General features: G+C 44.6%; 1 non-coding gene across 1 annotated transcript; it reads right to left on the bottom strand.

Annotated features, from left to right (window-relative positions):
- Positions 1 to 8618: 8618 nt before the first annotated feature.
- Positions 8619 to 8759, bottom strand: LOC117720304 (small nucleolar RNA SNORA48). Its single transcript, XR_004608315.1, has one exon. It is a non-coding gene; the product is annotated as a small nucleolar RNA SNORA48 (small nucleolar RNA).
- Between the last annotated feature and the right edge of the window lie 673 nt (positions 8760 to 9432).

The raw sequence follows: 9432 nt of genomic DNA, 5'->3' as shown, positions 1-9432 counted from the left end.
TGTCCTCAGACAAGGCCAGCAGGAAGGTGGATGTCTCTGCCATTTTGGTCAATGGTTTAGGTTGTTTTTCTCCAAACAGTGGTAAATGGGATTTTACTTTCCAGTCATGACAATTCCTTAATATTTTCTCAAAGGATCTGAAAATTTAAGTTCACGCCAAATCATATAAAAGAATGTTTTAGCATCTTTATACATAATTTCTCAAATATGGAAGAAAATAAAAAATGTGAGGGGCTCTTTGTTTAAAATATAAATTTTCAAGATGGTAAAAAGAGTGTTATGCCAAGTAGTGGGACCTTTGAGAGTGGGACCTTGCATCACTAAAAGGACCACCACCTTTGAGGCTGATGGTCTTTGCAGTGATTCTGTGCCAAAGTGTGGTCTCCAGAGCCAGTGTTTAAAGCATCGCTACAGTGAGTTACCAAGTTTTTACTGATCCATTAGGTCACCCACTGATGATCTGCTCACAATTTAGGACTATGCCTAGAGAATACTTCCTCACCTCTTTCATCAAATATGGACTATATGAACTTTAAGATTTAAAAACTCTAGCTTGTTTTGAACTCCATTTGCTTGCAGGTCACTCAGTTAATAAGGAACAAGTGACAGCTTGACCTCATTTTCTGGGAGTCATTTTCAGTAGTGGTCTGTTAGGCACAAAGCATCACTGTAGATAGTAAAGAACCTTAGGGGGAAATAATTCTGGCGATTATGAAATTCCGACATTATGTAGGGAGGCAATAACTGCAATCTATTGGAACACATACACAATTTGCATACTACTCAAGTGTAGTTAGAAATTCTTGACAGAACCAATATGTTTGCTAGACAGAGACAATAAAGGCTTTAAAGGGGACAATGAGGAAGAGAGATTTTAAAGGAGAAAAGGCCCTAGCTACACAGAGTTGTGTGGAACAGAAAATGTTGAAAACAAATAAGGATGATATCGGGCTTTATGTAAGGGGATGGCTAAAGTTCCATGTTGAACCTGAATGAGCTCATGTTGACAAAGTGGCAGTTGGATCTCTGGCGGTAGTAAGGGAAGAGACGGTATTCATAGTGAGAACATAGGCCGCCTTCTATAGGGAGATTAAGGGTTAAAGCAGCAGAGTCCAAGACATTGAAGAAGATAAAGAGGGCTTGTAGCTGAGTAAGAGGTAAATAAACTTTACAAATAAGAAGCAGGACAAGGCTCTGGGCCAAACAGCAGGCTGGCTTGCAGTCACCCCAACCCTTGAGGACATAACCAAAGCTCCATCACCCTTGCTGATATTCTTGCTCTCAGTACCTTGTTTCCAATGCAGATAAAGTTTTAAGTAAGGATGGATTCTAGCAAAATGCTATCACCTAGAAGACCATCTCAGACCACTCCAAAGGCAAGCAGTTACATAGGAGGTAACCAAAATATATATATATATATATATATATATATATATATATATATATATATATCCTCCTTTAATCACTGACTGCTTTAAGAGCTAGGCACGAAAGGGAAAGTGGGACTTCCAGGCTGAGAGAAGCTTTCTTTGAGAAGAATCAGAGGTGAGAGATTCTCTAGGCAGACATGGAGGAGATCAGACTTCAGGAGGGTGGAAGGGGGCAGGGATAATGGACCATGTGAGAGGGTGTGAACTAGAATAGTCAGTTTAATAGCTGAGAGGTAGCCTAGGCTATAATAAAATTAATAAGTCTCTGTGCCATTATTTGTCTGCTGGCGGGTCTAGGAAAGTCCTGAAATGATAGCTATGTCACACAGTATGTGTTCTCTCACTCTTGTGTGTATATCGGTGATAGCACCAACATTTTCAGACTCTGAGCAGACATCTTGCTTACTGAACATCACTTTCTTCAGGAAAGAAAGTAGGACTGAGCATTCTTCAGTCTCTTATTCTCTATGCCTTTACCAGTTCTCTTTGTGTTAATAATCATAAGCAACCCAAAACTTCTCTCTCTACTCAGGGCTGGGAGATTCCTTAGTTTATGGGTATGTGTCATTAGGAGTTCAGTTTAATGCAATGCTCGCCTAGCAGGGCATAATAGTGGTAATAAATTCTCTCCTACCAGTAGTAAGTTCTCTCCAGAAGTCTGTGACCTGACTAGCCATGGAATTTTGGCTTGGTGATGGTGTCAGGTATGAGTTTCACCTTAGAGAGTAGATCTTAATCCAATCAGAAAGCGGTTGGTTGTTTCTATGACATTCATACCTCTATTGAACTAACAGGCCTGTCTTTCTTGGCTAGTTATTATGGTAGCACACAGGTTTCACAGCTGGATATGACTTACAATTAATTCCCCCCCCCCCGTAGGTTCTAGCACTATGAAATCTAGCCAAGAGGGATGCAGCTTTTCAAATGACAACTAGTAGAATGTTCAGTCTTAAAACAGAGCATATAAACCTCCTCCTCTGAAGGCTCAGGGTTCATTGAGGAAGAGGGGTCACAAAGAACGAAAGAGGCAGATCTAGTTGATAATCACAAGGAAACCATGTCTTTTGGACACAGCAGGGTAGCTGCACATATGAACTTACAGCAGCTGTGACATCAGACACTCAACTTGTGTGAGCCTCAGCCAGACCAAATCCTAGCATGGAGAGGAAAGCTTCGCACAGAGTTCCGCCCAGCTGAGGAGCTACTGGCAACTGGAGAAAAAGGCTCGGCTTTCTCTAATCATGTAACCCCTGAGAAGTTGCCCATGCTCCAGTAGAAAGCCATGCATCCAAAATTATCTGGGCAGCACAAATTGGCCTTGGTGGGCATAAAGAAAGAAAAAGTTGAGTAGGAAAGGAAAGGAGAGATGATCTGGGAAGAATTGGAGAGAGAGGGACCATATGATCAAAACGCATTGTATGAGAATCTAAAGGAAGTAATGAAAGGTTTAGAAAAGCAATGAGAAAGAGGAGGGAAAGAAATTATTTTGTGCTATTTCTGGTCTTGCTTTTTGGTATAGAGCTTCACTCAATAAACATTGATTTCATGGAAATTTTGAAATATTTCCAAGAACTAAGACATCTAAAATTTAACCTATGCACAAGCCACATGCCTATGGTGGCGAATTACATGAGTAATCTTAATGTCTACCACAGATCACATTTCTGAGGCCAAGTATAACTGCCTCACAATGAGAATTTTATGTATATGATATAATTTTACATTTATGGGTATTTTTCTTGCATGTATGTCTGAGCATCCTGTGGGTACCTGGTGCTCCTAGAAGCCAGAAGACAATGTCAGAGTCCCTAGAGCTGGAGTTACAGGCATTTGTGAGCTGCTTTATATGGGTGCTGAGAAAGTCACTCTGGGCCAGAAGGAAACAGCATTCAGAAGACAGGACACAGGGCTTTATGGGGTTTAGCATTTTTACTTGAGTGAGTGCTGAACAGCCTTCAGTGACGTGGAACGTAGTGGGAGTCTAATTGTAGCTCCTAAATGGATAGGAGACACGAGCATGTACACCAATGACGACAATGTGAAACAGTGTCGTGGCGAGGAACACTTTGAGCTGGTCCTTGAAAACTGAGAGACTTTTGCTATCAGAAGACAGACAGGAAAATGCACATTTTTGGGAAAAGGGACTCCACATAGGTCAGACACATAGTAGGTCAGGCTCATGCAGTATAGGTCCTTGGGGCTGGTGCCTGAGAGAAGGAGTGTAGAGCAGGCTATAGCATTAAAGAAGAGTCTAGAAAGCAAAGTGAGACTGGATATTTACACTTCTTTTTTATGTGGAAAACAAAGGCCTGCTTGGGTTTGGATCCCAAATGTCTTTCAAGAGTCATGTGCTCAAAGTTTGGTTAACAGCCTGTGGTGTTATTGGGAGGTGGAGCAATTGTAGAGAGGAAGGGCTTGTTGGAGGAAGCACGACAGGGCAGGGTGCCTTTGAATGGGGTATCAGAGCCTTACTACCCCTTCCCTCCGCTTCCTGGCTGTCCTGAGTTGAGAATCTTTGTTCTGCCCTTAGTTCCCTGCCATGATATTTTGTCTCAGCTCAGGCTCAGAAGCAATGGAGCCAATGGGCCATGAACTGCAATGTCTGAAACCATGGGCCCAAATAAATCTAATATCCAAGCTAGTTTTCTTGATTACTTTTCTGATAGCCGGAGCTAATGCAGGATCATGGAATTCTTAGAAGTATGTATTGTATAAAGCTAAGTTAGTTCATCTTTAAAGGCAGTTAGAATGCAACTGTGATGATGGTGGCTGTGTGTGCGCGCATGCGCGCGCGTGTGTGGGTGTGGGTGCATGTGTGCACCTGTGTGTGTGTGTACACATGTGTGTGTGTGCACATGCGTGCACATGTGTGTACGTGTGTGTGTGTGTGTGTGTGTGTGTGTGTTTGTTGGGGAAACAGGTATTGCTACTTTCACAGTATAGCTCACCTGCACAGAACACACAACTTAACGTCTTTGTAGCTAATACTACAATTTTCTGGTGAGGCTGGGACATGACTCAGTCTGTAAAATGCTTTTCTTGGAATCACAAAGACCTAGTTTGATCTCCAAACCTCACGTTACAAACCTGCCTGGTGTGGCAGTGAGCACTAGCAACCCTAGTGCTGGGCAGGAGGCTCTGGTGGATCCTGAAGCTTGCTGGCCACCAGCCTAGTTCAATGGTGAATTCCAATATATTCAGAGGGTATAAATCAAGGAAAAGGTGGACAACACCCAGGGAATAACATCCCATGGTGTCCCCTGGCCTCTATGTGCACATGTACATACATACACATATACAAGTGCACCCACACAGGGACAGGGACACACACAGATACACACACACACACACACACACACACACACACACACACACACACACACTATTGTCAAATTGAAATGTTTTTGAGAATAAAAGGTAACTACTCTTAACAATAGCTCTGAAGAAGAGTATTTTAGACACACATAGGTAATGACCCCTATAACTAGATTTTTAAGTTGAAAATGAATAAACAGAAAAACTAAATTTAAAAATGCCATCTGTGGGAGCTGCATAGATGGATCAGTGGTGAGGAGCACTTGCTGATCTTGCAAAGGACCTAGGTTGCATTCTCAGCACCCATATAAGGCAGCTCACAAAGGCCTGTAACTCCAGTTTTAGGGACTCTGACATCATCGTCTGGCTTCTAGGAGCACCAGGCACCCACAGGATGCACAGCCATTCATGCAAGAAACATACCCATAAACATAAAATTATGAATTATTCACCTGAAATTCATATTCAAGAGGCAAGTGAGCCAGGAGTCAAAGCCCCAAAGGCAATATAGAATAAGACATTTAACTTGGTGACCAAACAGCCTGGATTGAAATCCCCAACACTGACTCCTGAGTAGTCAACCTTTGCCATGCCACTTAGACACCGTGTCCACACTTTTCTGAGTTTTAGATTGCTTAACCATCCACCTAAATATCAAGCTAGAGACCTAATTTGAGTTTTAAGACTTTTTTCCTTTTATGTGTATGTCTGTGGGCCCGAGTATGTGCACCATATAATTTTTCAGTATAAGTGTGTCTCATGCAATATCCATAGAAAGGTTTACTCTCTGAGTTCCCAAAACAACTCACACACATACTGTATGCATATGGTTGTGTGTATGCACCTCTACACGTTGACCATATTGATACGGAGTCTGCTGAAGTGGCCTAGCTCTCTGGGTTGCTCTGGAGCTGTACTCACAGCGAGCCCATCATTCGCAACCAGGATCAACAGCACCTTCCCTCCCAGCTGTGCTGCAGATGCTCAGTCAGCATAGGCTAGCATCCGCCTGTGACTGTCTTTTTGAATAGCCACAAGAATATTGAAGACACAAAGAGCAGTCCTATGAATATTTAAAAATAGATCCATTAATTCTAATTGGGCTAGATTTGAGAATCCAGTGGGGTTTGTTTGTTTGTTTGTTTGTTTGTTTTGGTCTATTGACATGGAAATTTCTGGTTTCTTTGGAAACTCAGGTGTATCACATGATGTTTTTCTGGAAGATGTCTTGTGAGAGGATGTTTTGCTGAAGCAGACATTGAGAAGGCAAGTGATGTCTTGCTGGAGTGGACGCTTGAGAGGGTGCATGATGTTTGGAAAGAGTACAAGTGAAGCCCCATAAACACCGAGAGGTCACTGGCAGGCAACGCTTCGCTGGTCTTCGCTGGTCTTGCTTCTTCACTGCACTTCACTTCATAAAGACAATGAATTCCACGTGTTATTCCAGCTGATTCTTGATGCTTCCGCTGACTTGTGCTGATTCAGGAAGCCTTGCCGTTTCTGCTGCATCCAGAGCTGCTGCTACTGATTCCTGTCTGGTGTTTGCTATTGGACTGGACTGCTGGTATCCTGACAATGAAGAGTAGAATCACCCCCCCCCCCAAGAACTGGTTCTGAACAGGTCCACAGTCCCCCTCTTCCTATAAACCTTCTTTATCCCCTACCTCTGCTTGGTGGGCTAGAAGGGAGGTGGAAGCTTTCTAGAATCCTAAATAAAGTAGGTTTAGAAAAATCTAAGCCTACAGTCTGTGTTTTAGGGGGAAAAAAAGACTCTACTGTGGAACTACGGTGTTTTTTCACAAGGACAAAGTCCAATGGTTTTAGAGATTTCCAAGGAGAAACTGGAGGAGTTATCATTAACTTACAAAGGAAACAACTTTAAGGAGTGGTCCTATTTGCTTTTTCCCTGATAAGACACTGACCAAAAGCAACTTGGGGAGGAAAGGGTTTATTTCTGCATCTAGGCAATTACTTATTTTATTTTTTTACTTTTGAAAAAAAAAACTATGTATTGATTCTTTGTTAGTTTCACATCAGGCAATCCAGTCTCACTCATCTCTCCATCCCCTGTCCCCCCATGTCCAACCTTTTCTCTTATAATCCCCCCCAATTAAAAAAACATACAAATAAACAACTGCAAAAACAATAAAAACAAAGCTTCGAGATCTCTGGCTTCTGTGACACCATTAATACTGGATCCTCATTGGGACTCCTCTTGGTTATCCTGCTGTTCTGTGCCAAGGAGACCCTGCAGCTTTGGATCAGCAGGATTGGCCTTTCACAGGTCCCAACTGTTCGAAGATTATATAGATTTTGGGGTGGGCTGCCCTGTATCTGGGCCTTGGTTAAGGTAGCTGACCTGGTCAGTGCTCTGGCTCTCCCTTATCAGCACCATCAGGGTGAGATCTCCAGCACGGCTCAGGCTAGGCTACCTAGTGCAACCATCAGCAGGAGGTAAGAGCAGCTCTTCTGCTCTCACACCCTTGGGGCTGGCTCACCTTCACCCATACCGCTAAGGCCAGCTGTACTGTGCTGCCCAGTCAAAGCACAGGGCCCACTCTCCCAGATGCTGCAGCCTGTGAGGGGCTGGGCCAGCTCTCCTGGGGCTGGCTCCCCCATGCCTTCATTGTCAGGGCCAGCTCCACTGCATTGTCCAGGTGAGGTACAGGGCCCTCTTCCCTAGTGCTTTAGCTGGTGAGGGGCAGGGCTAGTTCTCCTGCTTTGATGCCCTCAGGGTCAGCTCTTCAGACTACCAGTAGTGGCAAGGAGCTGGGGGGGAAAGGGAATCACCTCCACACCCTTGCCACTTCATGGCAGACAGTGGCAAGGCCAGCTCTCCTGTCCTCTTGCCCTTGGAGCTGGTTCATCTGTACCCCTCCACCTGAGTCAGCTCTACTGTGCTGCCCAGACAAAGTGCAGGGCCCAACCTCCCAGATGCTGCAGTTTGCAAGGGACAGGGCTAGCTCACCCGCTCCCATGACTCCAGGGCCAGCTCTCCCAACTATCACAGGTTGTGAGGGGTGGGGGTGGGTTATCATCCCTACACCAATCTACCTCATTACAGATGAGTAGCAGGACTAGTTCTCCTACCCTCACATCGTTGGGGCTGGCTCTCCTAGGCCCCCACCACCAGGGTCAGCTCTGCTGTGCTCTGCAGATGACATACAGGGCCTACTCTCCCAAATGCTGAAGCTGGCGAAGGACCGGGCTAGCTCTCCAGAGCTCACAATCCTGTGGGCAGATGAGTGGTGGAATTAGTTCTCCTACACTCATGCCCTTGGGCTTGCTCACCCAGGGCCGGCTTTTCTGTGGTGCCTGGATGAGGTGCAGGACCTGCTATTCTGAGGGAGAGATGGGACCAGCTCTCCAGAGCACTGAATCCAGTGAAAAGCATGGCCAGTTATGCACAACTCCTGGACATCCACATAGTCCTCAGTGGTTGCCCTGACCTGGGACATCTCCATGTTCTCTAGTCGTAATATGTGCCATGGACATCAATACAGTGCCCTACCGCTGGCTGCATAGCCAGGGACTCAGATATGGCCCTCTCTGGCAGCTCAGTCTGGGCCGTCAACATGGCCCCAGATGGTGGGGCTGGTTACTCACGACAGGCTCCTCCTCTCTACCCTCAAGTCTCCACTTCTCTTTCTTTCCCATTTGACCACATATACTGACACGTTGTGTGACTAGAGCTGCAGGCTGGCCACGTTGCTGTTGGGACCCTGATGATATCCTCCATTGTGTAGGCAAGTAGGTGTCTATGGCCCACCTGTGCCTGCACTGGGGGTCAGGTCTGTGGGTGACATGGCAGTTCGCAGGTCTTTGTCTTCCTCCTTCTGAGCTGCACTGCCTGGATTTGATCTGATTTGATTTTCATGTGTCCTAGGCATAATACAGCTTTGGTCACCAGGCCAGGCATCAAGCAAGGATGAACAAAGAACTGCCATCTGCTCTGCCCCTGACTGACATAGGAACACCACCACCAACAAGATATCTCTGCCCATTGCTGAGGGGGGAGTAGTGTGGGAGGGGTTTGCACGTGGGGGACCTTGCTACCAGACAGAAGAATTGGTAAGGTAGTAGCAAAAGTTCAGAACCTCAAACTCTTAATTGAGAATGGCAGGAGTTTACTAGCTCCCGACCAGATTCCTGCCCTGGAGCACATGAACACGACACTCCACTAAGACGACCATGACAACTGGTCACATAGCATAGAGCCTAGAGTTCTGTATGCAAATGAGGTATCTAGATAGGCCTCAAGGGTTTAGCCAGTAAGCTTCCCTTCCCAGGTATTCTTTCCTGCAAAAGGCATTTAATCTCTGGTCCACCCTGAGAAAGTCATATGCATCCTTTTCCTCCATGAATAAACAGTTTGGACAAGCAAAGACTGTCTCTCTCATCAAGGACTGCAGTGGGGAGAGGCCTTAGTCACACAGAGCCACGCCTAAGATATATATATATAGATATATATATAGATATATATATATATCTTATGCATGTGTATATGTATATGATGTATATGTATATGATATATATGTATATGATGTATATGTATGTGATGTATATGTATGTGATGTATATGTATATGATATATATGTATATGATGTACATGTATATGATGTATATGTATATGATGTATATGTATATGATGTACATGTATATGATGTATATGTATATGATGTATATG

The sequence above is a fragment of the Arvicanthis niloticus genome, chromosome 14 (genome assembly GCF_011762505.2).
Source record: "Arvicanthis niloticus isolate mArvNil1 chromosome 14, mArvNil1.pat.X, whole genome shotgun sequence".
NCBI lineage: Eukaryota > Metazoa > Chordata > Mammalia > Rodentia > Muridae > Arvicanthis > Arvicanthis niloticus.
Note: the sequence above shows the minus strand (reverse complement) of the source record. Positions and strands in the feature narration are given on the sequence as shown.